Source organism: Uranotaenia lowii, unplaced genomic scaffold, assembly GCF_029784155.1.
Source record: "Uranotaenia lowii strain MFRU-FL unplaced genomic scaffold, ASM2978415v1 HiC_scaffold_5, whole genome shotgun sequence".
Taxonomy (NCBI): domain Eukaryota; kingdom Metazoa; phylum Arthropoda; class Insecta; order Diptera; family Culicidae; genus Uranotaenia; species Uranotaenia lowii.
In genome coordinates, this window is record NW_026598422.1 from 192917 (window position 1) to 209510 (window position 16594).

The window sequence follows — 16594 nt, forward strand, 5'->3', positions numbered from 1 at the left end:
CTAAACAACGCTCAATGCAAGTGAGTGACATTTAAGACTGATGATGGAATGATGATAAAATTATACCTTGGCAGTTTTTTTTCTAGCCGAGCTTCTGGCTCAGGTTTGCTATTTTGTGTTACCTTACACGTTTGCATAAATTAGCGACAGGATTCATTGTCGAAGGCTGAACATTTCCTTCCGAAAACAGAGGGTTTGGTTTGAATGAAAACTGGTTGAAATTTAAGGGCCGGAAATCTTGTTTCCGTTTGGTATGGATTGGGAATCGCACTTGATAATTTTTGTTACCAAACTAAATATTCTCGGCCGAGCATTAATTTTTAATTCCATTTTACCTGTTGCATCAAGTTATAAACGATTTTTTATTAAATAAGCCAAACCTAAAAAAAACAGTTCTTTTTTCGTGCAACCGAATTCAAAAGGTCAAATTCTTCGAGATGCCAACTCATGAAAAGTTTACAATCAGATTATAATTGGTTTTTCCAGGTGAATTTTTGCAAAATAGCATGATTTTGTAAAGGTTTTGCTTCTGTGGAAAAAAAATAAAAGATCAATACTTGACGGGAAGAAAAAGTGTGTAAAGTGTGAAAAAGAATTTCTAGTAATCAACGATAATTTTTTTCCAAATATTTTTGCATTCAATATCATATTAGCATCTTCATTTCCTCCATAGAAAGTTTTTCGAAAAAATGAATAGTTTTAAAAATACACATGTTTGTAACTGCCCAGTTTCAAAATGATCATAGCCTTACCAAGTCCGCAGGAAAAACCGACTAAAAGGGGGGAGGGAGGGGTTTATGACCGATTTTTACCTATGATTTTTGCTGAACAATGCATGCATTAAAAAAATATAAAACAAATTATGTGTGTAACTATATATTTTTAAGCACTCATTGATAGTTTTTGTATTAAATCGTTACTTTAGAAAAGTGTTCCTAAACTTAAAGAGAAGCCTATATTCTTATAATTAAACCTCAAGAAACAAAATATGGAATGTGCTTTCATTGATGCTTTAAATCTTTGAATTTGTTTAACAGTAAGCATAAAACAAGTTCTTTTTGGAATTGTCTTCTATTTAAAAAAAAAAATAACTTTATATCCAAATCAAAAAAGCCTAATCTTTAAAACTCTTTTGCAAATTTCAAATATCTATCCTTTGAAGAATATAAAAAAAAATTCAAAAAAAAAATTCCAAATTTGATGGATGCAAACTTGAATCAAATTTAAGATTTAAGTTTGAAATTTGGCTTTCAAAAACTGCAATATTAGGGTAGATACTCTAGATTTCGCAGAAGCTAATTCAAGACAGATTTTTAATTACTGGCTTATCTTTACATTGGATTGCTTGAGCTATATATGTTCATATTTTTCTATTGTTTTTCTCCCATTTTAGCATATTTTGAATTTATAAATTCTTCAAAATATGTTGTTCAATAGTAGTAAATTATTAGTTTAAAAGTTACATTTTGAATCACCTGTTAAGTTCAATACCAGCGACCAAATAAGAATGATTTTGAATCATGAAAAATTTAACCTTTTATTCGAATAAAAGCAATATTAAAGGAACCGATGGATGAATATGGTTCTGAATTAGGCGTTTTCTGTAATTCAGTTCATATTTTTCATACATTTTATTAAATTTCAAACGTGTACTAAGCTGTCAAAAACTGGAACTGGAAATTCACCTAATGATCCTTTTTTCGACACCCATCTTCCTGCATCATTGTATACTCTAAGGCGCAATTTTATGGTTTTTAGACAAATACAGTATTTTGAGTCCTTTGATTACTGGATAAACATTAGTTATTGGACAAACATTAACCAATGATCACGATGCATTCAGAAGAAAAATGTATCATTTTTAACTCTAGGGATCGATTGTACCCATAACAAACATTTCGGAAAACTTCTTCTTAGAAAAAATGAATGCTTCCTTTTGCTTTGAAAGTATGGCATGATGAAGCTTAAATTATACTCTAACTATTTACATTTTGGAATGAATATTTTCAGATTATTTTTAATGTAAGAAATATTTTGAAGTGCTGAAAAAGATCTTCAAATCACGTTTGGTTATTTTTTTTTAAAATTTGTTGAGATAACAGCATAGTTGTTTTGTTCTATTTCGCATATTTTTTCTAGACCATTTGATATTTGTTGGACATTCCTCTTTCGAGATACAGCCAGCGATCAAGTATCCTCACTCTCCCCTATATGTTTATACTATTACAATTGTGTAAAAACCGGCGTAAAATAGACAAGCAATTCCAATTTGCAAATATTCATATTCCTTTGCGAACAAAGAAGGTGGAAATGTTCTTGTCTAAAACTAAAACTTAAACTGAATTTCGAACTGAAATCTTTACTGAATTTTGATTCTGTATTCTGAATCGGAATTCTGAACTTGAATTCAAAAATTTCACTTTGAATCTGTTTCCGAATTTCTTTCAGATTTCTGAAATGGGCAAAAAATACGAATTCCGAATTCGAATTCCAGATCAGAATTTTACGAGCCAATTTTTAGAGCCTTCATCCATGAATGTAAAGTTTAAATTCTGTTGGTATGGTTTAATCTTAATTCATTATTTTAATAATTTTTCTTTATCTGTATTGTGAATTTCAATTAAAATGTAAATTTCAAATGATGAATCTGCATCTGAGTTTTCAATTTAGTATCGCCATTTTGAAGCTTTAAACGTACGTATAAATTTTGTGTAAGAATTAAGTTTAAGAACTTTGAATTTAAATATGATAATATATTCTTATTTTTTCATATTCGAAAAACTATTTCCCAAATATTCAAAATGCATATGATTTGCTAAAAACATGATTCAAATTTGATGTGAAAAACAAAACCAAATTTGAACCAGGATTTCGAAGCAGCTTTTCATTTCTAATTTTTAATGATTTTTCGAACTGAAAGTTAAGTATCCTAAACTTTCTACAGAATCAGAAACACGAAAATAAGATTACAATTTTGGTTATGGAAAAATGAAACAAGATCATCCGAAATTGGTTTAATTTTAAATTTTTGATTCAGACCTGAATTTCGATGAACAAGTGAGAAAACAACCCCCAAAACACCCCTCGTTTCTACGGCCATGAGATATACTATCTCTCAGTTTTTTTTATGAAAATTCCCAGCAATAAGACTCAAATTAATTTTTAATTGTAAAATCCGAAGTATTGAACTTATTTGAATGTTTTGATCTATTTTAAAATTCCCTAGACACCTTTTAATAGCACATTAAATAAATTAAGGATACAAATTAGGTTGCTTAAAAAAAATCCTTTGAAATATTTGTTTTTAAACAAATATTACTGTTTTAAGAAAAATAATCAAATTTAAGTTTATGTGAGTTCAGAAACATTTTAAAATGAATTTGTTTTTTTACAGACATCTATTCGAGTGAACCATTTTATAAAAAAAACTTAAAACTTTAAATGGCTTGTATTAATATTTAGAAATGTACTTATAGAATAAGGTTTTTTTTTATCACAACAGATAAATTATTTACATTTTGACATTTTCTGTTTTTCGTCTGATTGCCACACTGAAATATAATGGTGTCCTTTTCTAAAACTTAAAAAGTCAAAAAATTGCCTTTTTGAAAACATGTTACTTCATAAAGGACATTTTTCCCTACTTTCCCAGACTTTCCCGGATATTTTCCACCAAATTTTGAAAAAAATCGGTTCTGCTTGATTCAAGTGGTATAACTCCGATTATGGCCGCAGGAACGTGATGAGAGGGGGGAGGGTTAGGGGGTTAAACCTCCCTTTCTATGAGGGTCCAAAAATATAAAAAATATTCTTCACTAAACTCAAAAATTTATATTCTCAGTCAAATGTTGATGAACCACTAAAGTGAATAAGAGTAACAATCTCGTGTCAGAACTAAGGCAATTTTTTCAAAATATACCGGCTAGTGTGTTACTAAGATTTTTTTTGAGTTTTTTCTTCTTAATTTTAATTGAACAATTTTCAACTTTGAATGGATATTGCCCAGATTTTGGGTTGTTAACTTTAAAATGGTGTGCCCGGATTTTGCAAGGTTATTAGATGAAAAGTCCGGATTTGCCCTGCCCGGGATTTTCTATGTTGGATGTTTTTATATAAATACAAATTTGTCGGATTGATGAATCTGTATCAAGTTTATCATTTTTGATTTTCAGTTCGGTTCACATTGGGACAGAATCCTGATTGGAATCTTGGTTCTGCATTTGAAACTAAAATAAGATTTATTTTTCATATTCTACTCTCATCATGCCGGAGTATTAATAGACAATATTAAAAATTTCGAACCTTTTTTAAGATTGGATTTTCAATTTTTTTGGGCAGAATTGAAACTCAAAAAAGTTCCATAATGGTGATTTAGAATTGGAATATTAGAATTTCATCAATTGGAGTTTCCCTTCAGATTCACTAGTTGAGTTATGAATATAATTGAAGAAAAATTTCTTAAAGATTCAAATTCAAATTAGAGATTTCTGGTTAAGGCTTCTGTTATAAAATAACGTTTTTGGTTCGTGATTATTGAGAATTTTGTTTTGGAATTAAGATTCAGAAATCGATTTCAAAATAGGGACTCAGAATTTTTAATCAGCTTCAGAATGCAGAATTCGAATGCGAAATGAAAATTCAACATTGCAAAAAAAAACCAAGGCCGTATTTAATCATACTACTTCAATTTCTGCAAATCTATGATAAGAAATTAAAACTAGAATATCTGAATTAAAACTTGAAACATTACAACTCAAGGGGCTCCCGTGAATTAATATCTAGAATAGTTTTTCTCTTGCAAAAGTTAAGAAACCTCCTAGAGTAAACCGTGAAGAAGTTCTCCCGCATTTTACAGGCTAAGAAAATCGAAATCTTGGTATTGAATTTCCAAATTTTCAACCCAAAATCTGGACAAAAAAATGTAAACCGAATTCGAAAAAAAAACTTAAATAAAAATTGAGGAGAATATGAGGCAAAGCACCTCGAATTTTCATTTTTATTATCGAAACATGTCAGGCAGTATATTCTGTTCAGAACAGGGAAACAAATAAAAAAAATTCCTCATTTCCAATATATACAAACGTCTTGCACATTAATCATGTAAAATATAACGTTAATTTTCCAAGTAATGATTCTTGCACTAAAATTCCAGCTAGTTTAGCCAAAACTGGTTCACAGTGTTAAATTCGTATTGAAGCATTATCAACTGATTAAACCAAATCTTTATCATCCACTGAAGTAAATATCCTGAACTCAGCATATCATTTTCTAAATGATCATTCTCAAATTATCATTAAAACGATCCCATAGTTGAGTTCCTAATATCATTGAGTGATTCACTTTACATGAATATTTCTATGTTTTTAATTTGACATTTTTCCATAGTTAATTCATTGAGATTTTCACATCTTCTGTTGTTTCTTCAGTTACTAAAGTGCAATTTCATGTTTTTTTTCTGAATTTTGAGAACTCAGAATCTATGTTTATGTTCTGAACTCATTTGGATTCTTTATCAAATTTTTTCAATGATAACTTATTCTGTGTTTTAAACATTTGATCTCTATTTGTATTTTTTCCATTTTTGCACTCATACCTATTTGGCTGGTATCAAATGAAACATTTGTCACATTTAGAATCACAATTTGATAAAAAAATTATCTGATGAGAATCATATTCATATATCTCATTAAAATGTTTTTTTTTTTGTGTTTCAAAGTTATTATATTATTAAAAAACACATTTGTTGAAATTTTTGCTTTGCCTCCAATTTTAAATTCGAATCTCTCTTGTTTTTCAATTCAATCCATATTTTATTTCTCGATACTTGATTTGAAATTACGATTAAGATTAGAGACACTGAATAATGGTTTTTAATATTACTTGATTTAAATTTGAAATTTTGTCTATTTTTTTCGAATTTTGTTTTCTAAGACAACATTGGTATTTAAAGACAGTATACTAAACTCATCTCCAGGTCTTTTATACGTTTAAAATGTTTTGTATTCTCTGGGAAAGCATTTGAAAAAAAAATCGAATCATATGGGCTCCCCGAGAAAAATTGCCCCGGGCTCCCCAGTAGCTTAATCCGACCCTGCCAAAGAGACTTACTAACAACTTTGGTTAAGCCAGACGTTTCTAATTACGTGGTTTATGCTAGTTTGAAGTAACTAAAAAACAGCTTTAATTTAAAAATTTTCATTTCGCAAATTATAAATGTGTTATGAATCTTAAACATCAATTGGCTCGAAACTCGTCAAATAGAAATTCGTCCCTCTTAAAAAGAGACTAGAAGTTTGCCTTTTTTTGTATACATTTCCCTTTTTTTTGACAGTTCTCTCCGGTGACCTGGGAGACATCTGGTGGCTCATCCAAAAATCATGAAATGGATTCAAAACGTTTGTTGGAATTATACACACGTTTCAAGGCTTAGCTTGTACATCTGTTAATCTGTGCCTTAATCCCTCCTAGTGTTTTTTACCCGTTTGAGTTCTTGGATGTTTTGACGAACTCGCGATTGATCTCAGTTCGTGTTTTTGACAATATTAGAAACTATTTGTAGGGCACACGAATATATATATTTTTTTTTAATTTTTAAAGAAAATTGTCTAAAAGAGGTGTAAAAACCGTATCTTTCATTTAATGAATTGTCAATGTAGATTTGAAACTTGACCAAATTTAACACGTTTTGGCATTTTTTTATTTCTAAAATAGTATAAATTTTTTGACGAATTTTCAAAGGAAGTTGTTTTTCGAACTTTCATCAATTTGCAATTTTTTAAATTTTCCAACTTCTCAAATGAACTTTGCACTAAGTATTAAGTATAGACAGTCAAGACTTACGCACTTGAAATATATTCCCCAGGAAATCAAATTTATACTAGTTCTAGTGGTGTAACAACATTAGCACTGCAATACTTTACAATATTAAAAGACAAGCTTCCTCACTTACAATTCCGAGTTTGATAGACATTCTGAAGGGCATCATCAAAGCTGTCAATCAAATTAATGCATCACTATTAATTTCCATTTTCAAAACAGATTTTCAAACAACTGGATACAGCTTGAAAGTTGTATAAAAAGGTTTGTTCGATTCAGTGAAGGTATGTTTTAAAACAGATTCTTCGAAGATGCAGTTAGTAACAATCCTTCTACTTCTGGGAGCCATGGTTGGATTTGCCCGCGCCGGAAAGGGTTCACTCTGCCCGTTAGACGGATCATTTGATCTCACCAAGCATCCATCGGATTGTACCAAGTATATCGTTTGCTCACCTACCCGTGGAACGGAAATGACCTGCCCTGGAGAGTTGTGGTGGCACGCTGAGACCAAAACTTGTGTCTCCCGACAAGATGCAGGTTGTACTATTAAAACATACCTTGATGCCCATCCGGAATTCAGCTCTTCAATTTAAAAAATTGACAAATGGGCGAACAATATGCGTCAATATGGTTGATAATATAAATGAAAATATCACGGAGACATATCTTTTCTAAAATGTTGCTTAAAATCTCGTGACCTAATCAAATTCAGTAATAAAAACAAATTGCAAACTATTGAAACGATAAGCTTGATTTTGTATTTATTGAAATTGAGAAACTTGATGACATCTACGCCGTTGACGGGTTTTCTAGAGGATAGCATTCCAGTTGTTTAAGCCAGCGGTCATGAGATCAAATCTCGGTCACACAGAGTGCTCTTTCCATGGACTGGTTGTCGAAGCCAGTAATCTGCAACCCGTTGCTAGCCAGCTACGTTTGCTTGATCAGTTCTCGAGTCTGACGAAAAAAAACATAAATTTAAGACTTTCTTCTTTTCAGTCAGTGAATAAATTTTTTGTACGCAAATATCCTCTCATGTTACATATGATTCCATTGAATTGATAAATAATCGAGTTATACAAAAAAAAGTATGAGCTCTCTTCCACCTTTCAAGCTACCCTTTTGATGCAAGGAGGGATCAGGAATAATCGTAGAAATATTTTTCGTACCCAAGTTCTCTTCGCAAGCCAAATTTGATTGCATTTCTTTCTATTGTTTTCGAAAAAATCAGAAAAAAATTCTTCATATATCCTCAAATGTTAAATTTTGTTGCATTTGATTGAATTTATCGAGCTCGGTAAACATAATTTAAAGTTTTCGAAAAATTCGAGGAAAAATTCTTCTTGAAATTCCCCCAATGGAAGATGGTTGAGGTTTCAGATAATGTCAAAAATATTTACCGCAGCCAAATATCTTTGCATGCAAAATTTGGTTCCATTTGCTTAATAAGTTACCAAATTCTACAAACATAATTTCCTAGGAGCCTCTCTATTCCTGTTTATATCCCTGTTTGAAGAAAGAAACGTTTCAAATGAGCGTAGGAACGTTACTTTTACCAAAATACCCTTCCATACCATATTTGGTTTTTATTGCTTCATCTGAATAAGTTTTTAATGTGTATATCTGTATTTTGTTTGAATTTGTTTTCCATTTTTTTTGTTAGTTTTAAATATTTTGGCCTTTTTCATTGATTTGGTTATTGTTGTTATATTTTAAAAGCGTTAAGAGACATCAAAACATGTTTTTGGAATTGAAAAAAAAAAACTGGTCCACTAAACGCAGAGAATATAAGAAAATATCTTTTCAGAAAACCGTGACACATGTACCAAATTGAGTGGATCTTTTAAATTAGGGGGGCATATAACCATTTAAATTAAGTCGATTGGCCTTAATAACTGAGCTGTGCTAAATTTCTGCATAATTGGACTTGATTTACTTACTTACTTACTTACTTACTTACTTAATGATCCCGCGCCGATCCTCCGGTGCATAGGGTCGTGGTAAAAGACCTCCACTGTTGACGATCCGGAGACAGCGTCAGGGGTGTCAGATGTCCTGATTTTTGAGAGACCGTCCTGATTTTTCAAAAACGCTTGAATTGTCCTGATTTTTAAAAAATGGGCCTTAAAATGTCCTGATTTGTCCTGATTTTTAAAAAATATCCTAATAATAACTAAATTTATTGTTAAATGATGAGAATATCAAACAAATCTTAAATAAAATAGTTTAACCAGTTAAACCAATGAGATTGATTGATTCAAATGACATTTAAATGAATTTTTTCAATATAAACTGCAGGCCAGCCAAGGTTATTCTCGCATCAGTTGCATAATTCGAGGCGTCTTCAGCACCTATATTTCGCCTTTAGCTATGCAATCTATGCAGAACTGCATTTTGCTTTCACCAACTTGATGGTGTCCTGAAAAATCCTGATTTTTTCTTCGCGGTGTCCTGATTTTTTACAAAACGACCTGGCACCTCTGGCCAGCGTCTTCACTTGGTCCCAGTCAAGATTCTCGTCGAAAGTTCGGATTTCAGCGGCAAGGCATCGCCGCCACGAGTTTCAGTGAGGTCGTCGAGTTTGCTCTACATATCTGGTTGTGTTTGGGCGAGTAAAACAATATCGTCAGCCAGGTCAAGGTCGTTCAGTTGCTCCATTGTTGAAGGATTCCACGGCAATCCTCGGTTCGGTGCACAGTCAATCGATCCAATCAGAATCTCATCCATTACGATTAGAAAAAGTAGCGGTGATAGAATACATCCTTGTCTCACTCCAGCAGTTACCGGGATTGGTTTGGACAAGACACCGTCGTGCAAGACCTTGCACGAAAATGCCTCATACTGTGCTTCGATGAGATGGACTAGTTTCTCTGGGACCCCTCGTCGCCTTAGAGCCGCCCAGATGTTTTCATGGTTCAGTCGGTCGAATGCTTTTTCGAAATCAACGAACACCAGCAGAAGAGAGTCCTGGAATTCGTTGATTTGTTCCAGTATGATTCGTAGCGTTCTGATGTGGTCCACACATGATCGTCCGGATCGGAATGCAGCGTAGATTTTCGCCAGTTACCGCACTATGTCAGGTCCCCTTTCTTCGGGACCTTTACGAGGATACCCTGCATCCAGTCGGCCGGGAATGTTGCAGTATCCCAGATGTCAGCGAAAAGACGGTGCAACATTTGTGCTGATAGGGCAGGGTCGGCTTTCAGCATTTCAGCAGGGATGCAATCGATCCCAAGCGCTTTGATGATTTTCATGTCTTTGATTACCGCTTCTGTTTCATACAGCGAGGGCGCTTCCAAGTTGACGCCATTGATGCGACTTACTGTTGGCACTTCGAGCTGCGGGTTCTGTTGGCCATCGCTATTCGTGACTCGGAAGAGTTGTTCGAAGTGCTCAGTCCATCGTTTGAGCTGATCTGTTCGATCGGTCAATAACTGACCTGCTCGGTCTTTCAGCGGCATTCTTGCATTAGTCCTTGCACCACGAAGGCGGCGAGAAATGTCCTATTGTAATCGGATATCTCCATTGGCGGCGGCTCTTTCTCCCTCTTCGGCTAGGGAGTTTGTCCAGGCTCTCTTGTCTCGTCTACAAGCTCGTTTAACTGCCTTTTCCAGCTCCGCATATCGTAAGCGGGCGGCTGCTTTGGCTGACCCGGTACATGCCTGCTCAATTCCGACTTTCGCCTTTCTCCGATCATCGACCATCCTCCAAGTTTCATCCGACATCCATTCACTCCTTCTTCCACAAACTTTACCGAGAGTACCATGGCTTTTCACCTCTGGATTCTCCAACCGGCGGACGTCGTATCGACACCCGACTTTCTCCTCGCGCCGTTGGACACGCGCAACTCTCAGTCGTATTTCGCCAAGGACGAGGTGATGGTCAGATGCAATGTCTGCGCTTCGTTTGTTGCGGACATCAAGAAGGCTCCTTCTCCATTTTCGGCTGATGCAGATGTGGTCAATTTGATTTTCTGTTCGGCCATCTCGGGATACCCAAGTGACCTTATGTGCTGGTCGATGGGGGAAGAGCGATCCACTGATCACCATGTTGTTGTTGCCACAAAATTCTACAAACAGCTCTCCGTTTTCGCTCATCTGTCCTAGGCCAGTGCGCCCCATGATGCGCTCAAGGTCTTGATTGTCGGAGCCAATCTTTGCGTTGAAGTCGCCCAAATGGATTTGAATGTCACCCTTCGGAATTCTCTCTACAACGCTGTTCAGTTGACTGTAAAACTGCTCTTTCTCCTGCAAGTCGGCAACGTCAGTTGGCGCATAACACTGGACCATTGTAAGGTTTCTAACCCGTGTTCTGAATCTGGCTACGATTTTTCTTTCGTTTATCGGTTCCCATCTAATTAGGGCTGCGTAGGCATGCGGGCTTAAAAGGAAACCAACTCCTCGTTCCCGAGTAGCATGTTCTCCTCGTATGCCAGAGTAAAGCAGGACTTGCCCGGATTGTGTCTTGTGTTCTCCAGTATTAGGCCAACGGACTTCGCTCAGTCCCAGAATTTCAAGCTTGAGGCGGCTAGCCTCCCTAGCAAGTTGGCCAGCTTGCCTTGTTGGGCAAGACTTAAAACGTTCCAAGTTCCAATTCGTGTCCGTGTTTTCATGCTAAAAGTCGTCGCCAAAGTTCCAGATCGGTCATTTCTTTCGGATTCCGTAACAATTTCAAATCCGGAGCAGTAGGTTGTTAGCCTAAAGTCCCTATCCCGCGATGGGGCTGCCATCTTGGACTTAGCTGGCGGGAGCCGCATTTCATAAATTCAGCCGCTTGCTGCAAGACAGACGCTGTTTGAGCCGCCCCTGACCTGGAGAACAGACGCTCGGTTGTTGTTGCACGCCGCACCTGACCTGGGGAACAGACGCGTGGCGCCACCTTCTCAGTCTGCATGCGACCAAAGCATCCACCGGGGTTGGGTACCCGATCTCCGCTTAGGTTATTCGCATCCCAGCCGGTACCACGGGGAGTTAGAGATAGGAGTTGTGAATAAGAGGTGATATGACCACTATGGGGTCTCGTGTTGCACATTGATTTAGGGGTGCCTCAAAGCGGTTCAAAGTTCAGTATTTCAGTATTTCCCTGATCATGCACAAAATTGTATGGAAGCCCCCTTCCCCTTTATGTTTTTCTAATGAAAAGTGGAAGGAGCCACTCTCCTCGATTGATCTGTTATCGAGATTTGCATAAATTTGTAAAGGCCCCTTTCCTCTAACTATCCTCCAAATGCAAATTGGGAGGAATTTCACACAATCATAGAACCTTTTCCCATATCCAAATATTCTCTCAAGCTAATTTGGTTCCATTTGCTCGAATAACTATCGGAAGATCCAGTTTCCAAAGAGAGAACTCTGGAAGAAGGGAGGGGTCTCAAATAATCGTTGAAACATTTCTCGTATTAAAATACCCTCAAATGCTCAATCGAGTTAAAATTGCTTGACTTATTCTCGTAGTCAAGTAAATGTATTTTTGGAACAGAGTAACTTGAAATCACATGTCTCAGAAATTCGGATATTTCTTCGGTGTAGAAATTTAATTAAACAACTTAATTTTTGAAATTCCTGACGATTCGACCATTTTTGGTGGTTTTTAAGAGAATTATCTGTCCGTTGTCATTGTCATTTTCGTTTTTGTCCAACGTTAGGAGTCCAGAATTATCATAATTTGAAAAGTTGGATGAGGCAGAAGTTGGCCTGTAGAATATCGAATAAAAAATAATTATTGTTACTGCCAAAAACCACAAAATTGACAACAATAACAGACAGAGAGTTTCCTTGAGAAAGACTACCAAAATTGGTCGAAACGACGGGCATTTCAAAAGCTAAGCTGTTAGATTGAATCTCTAAACCGAAAAAGAGTCAACATCACTATAAAATAATGTTGCCAGATTGCCCGGTTTTATCCGGGTTTGCACGGATATTTAATACTAAATTTAAGAACAGTCCGGCCCGGCCCGGTTGCCCGGATTTCATTGAAAAATGCCCGGATTTTGCCCGGATTTATTCACTTTATTTGGCAAATTAAACAAAAAAACAACAGACACCTCCAAAACGAAATTTTTTGAGCAAGTCTTATAAAAATAATCATGGAAGGATTTTTGGATCCCTTAAATACGGTTCAAAATCTATCGATGAGTTTTGATGAAAAAATAACATTTTTTTTCTTGATTTTCGTAGAGGAATTCCTGAGTTTTGACAAAATTCTCCCGGATATTGCCCGGATTTAAGGTCGTCAATTTGAAATCGAATGCCCGGATTTTGCCAGGTTTTTATATAAAAATTGCCCAGTTTGTCCGACCCGGATACGTGCTGAAAAAATTCTGACAACCTTACTATAAAACATCAAACACGTTCGAAAACATATATTCAATGTTTCAGAATCTGTCAAAGACGGAAATTTTCCTATCGTTTCAACAAATATATGATCAAAGTAAGAAGATAGCAAGGCCGTGCGAACGGGAGGGTTTAACCCCACCCCCTCCTCACCATGGGTGGAGAATTTTTCCAACTGAAATTTTAAATACAGGAAATGAACTTACTGAGAAAAAAAAGGTGTTTAAAAAAAATGTAAACAAACATATCAGAAAATTTTGCTCGCCTCCGGCGGAATTTGTTTTAAATCACTCTAGGCCTAAGACGTTTCATTTTACGACTCTAATTTTGAATTTTAGATTTTGATTTACAATTCAATCAACCCTTTGTATTGAATCTCAAATATTGACAGAAAATGGGTTTTCACTAAGAAGTGTAACTAAACAAAATCAAAATTTGAAACCAACCATTTGAACTTCAAAACTCATTCATCGAATACTAAATTTACACATCACGAAATGGTTACCATGTGACAGGTGTTGGATACTCACGATAGTCAACAGAACTTATATTTAAAAAAGTTGTAATGTCATTTCAAATTTTATGCTGATTTTATATATTCCTCAAGAAATCAATTTTAGCCTCAATTGCATTTTTGTGCTTTTCATTCTTATGAATGCTTAACTCCATTTTTGAAAGCGTTTTGATAAATTTCTCAAGGCCACAAAATTCACATTTTTCTAAGTGCAAATAATGTGAGAAATGGTTTTTAAATACTTTGGTTGCCCTGAATTTGGATTCATGCGATTAGTTTTTGTAAAAGCTTTTGTATGAGAAATCACTTTTGAGAATTAGTCAAAATCATTTAGGATTTTTTTGAACTTTTTTGACAAAACTTCAAAACATAAAAAAAATCAATCAAATCAATTAGCAACTTTCCCCAAGATCGCAAGTAATTTTGATTTCAGCGAATGAAGTTTTAGAAGTCTTTTACTTGTTAACTTTACTCTACTTTAACCCAAATAAATAATATTTTAAAAGCAAAAATTGAAGTAAGGCTTACACAAATTTGTTACTTTTTTGTTTAGAAATTTCTTCAGTAGTGTCGGCAATGCTTGTAACGATATCTTTCCAATTTTTTTAACTGTACAAGTAAACTTTTAAGATCATTCATCATCATAAACATCCTCTTCATTATTATTTTTAAATTAAATATTTTTTTCTTCCACAAATTAAGCATCCATTTTTTTTACTTTCCTGTAGATTTGTTAGAGCATCAATGATTGATTTCACTCAAAACTTATTGATTTTTTAACTTTATATCACCAAAATTAGGAATGCGTATTTTAAATCTTCTTAATTTGTATCAATGATCAAACAAATTTACCGAATTTAAAAGTGTTTTTTTGATATATTTTTAAATAAATTTACTGATTTTTAAAAGTCATACTTTTTTTTAAAATAATTTAAAAAAGTTTCTTATTTTTTTCAATTTTGAACTTTTATGATTTGAAAACTTTATCTTCTTGAAAACCTAGAAATCAAATCTAATATATAAAGATGAGTTGGACTATATATGTTTGTTTGTTTGTATGCACCTTATACAAATCCACACCGCATAACCGATCAGCCTGAAATTTGGTACAGAGGTGTAGTTGGACCAAGGTAAGGTTTTAGTAATAGTTCTGAGCCCCTCCTCCCTAAGAAAAGGGACCCTCCAATACAACTTTCGTTTTTATTCCCACAAATCGAAAGTCATGGCACCCATTTTGGCAACCGATTTTCGTTTCCTTTGGCGGGGTTATTTTTACAATCACCAGGGGCCGGGCATTAGAAACGACCATCCAGAGTTCACGTGTATTGGAAAGCAAATCAATGCTTGCTGAGCATAAAAGATTTGAAAGGGGAAATTTTGGCGGGTATTTTTTCCTTCTACTGTTCAAAGCACGTGGTACCGGTACGAGATATTTGGATGTAATAAAATGCCTACATTTTGAATTGAAAAATCTAACTAGCCTGTTATTAGGAGTATAGATATTGACAAGAGTTGTACATAGTGTTTATCAAAGCTCTTTACCGCCGCCGCTGGGGGGCTTTTAAGGCTCTACAAAACATACAGTAAACTGAACAGTGAACAATGAATTGACTTTTTCAGCTGAACAACTTTTTGGACTGAGTGTTAAAAAACTTATGAACCGATTTTCATAAATTCAGCTTTTAAGGGCCAACCATTTTCATATTTTTGGGATTTTTCATAGAGAAAGAAAAAATTATTACATTCACCTTTCAGCCTTTTAGATAGCCTTCGAGGTTTTCAAACGGGGGCTTAGAAAATTGATTAGGAAATTAAATCTAAGGTTTTAAGTTTTATATATTTCAATTCATTGGCCAATTTCTAACTTTTGAGTCATTTTTGGTCATCAATGTGACTTGACAACATTAATCACTTTTCAAAATTAATGGGATGATTGTGTCCAACAATGGAAACATTGAAATATAACTCAAACGAAAACTATTTCTATTATTTTGAGAGGAGAAATCACCGTGAATTTGTTTTATGAAATGAATTTGCGGCTTTATCGGTGAGGGTTAAAGAGTTTAAATGAAAGACGGATAGAAGATCAGAAGAAAATTCTAAGGTGGTGAAAAGAGCGAAGAGCATTTGAAATAGAAGCTTGACCACATGCTAAATTCTTTGTCCCGCATCAATTAACTGTATTGAAGAAGTAGTACCCAATAGAGAAGGCACTACATTTTTCGATACAGTTAATTATGGATGGTTCGACCGCCATGTGAGTGTGCACATGTGCCGAACGGACAAAAAATTTAGCATGTGGTTGCTCTGTTAAGTATTCTATTGTGCGATATCGTTCCATCGATGGCTAGGTAGATTTCTTATTTTCGTTTTGTGCGGATGTTCCAACTGGATTGAGTTGTCGCATACGGTCAACGGTCAGAAATCTTGGCCTAACTATTTTCGATTATCGGAACGATGTTTTGTAATTGATTTTTATAGCCGAATTATTTTTATTATTTTGAGAGGAGAAATCACCGTGAATTTGTTTTATGAAATGAATTTGCGGCTTTATCGGTGAGGGTTAAAGAGTTGAAATGAAAGACGGATAGAAGATCAGAAGAAAATTCTAAGGTGGTGAAAAGAGCGAAGAGCATTTGAAATAGAAGCTTGACCACATGCTAAATAAGAAATCTACCTAGCCATCGATGGAACGATATCGCACAATAGAAGACTTAACAGAGCAACCACATGCTAAATTTTTTGTCCGTTCGGCACATGTGCACACTCACATGGCGGTCGAACCATCCATAATTAACTGTATCGAAAAATGTAGTGCCTTCTCTATTGGGTACTACTTCTTCAATACAGTTAATTGATGCGGGACAAAGAATTTAGCATGTGGTCAAGCTTCTATTTCAAATGCTCTTCGCTCTTTTCACCACCTTAGAAT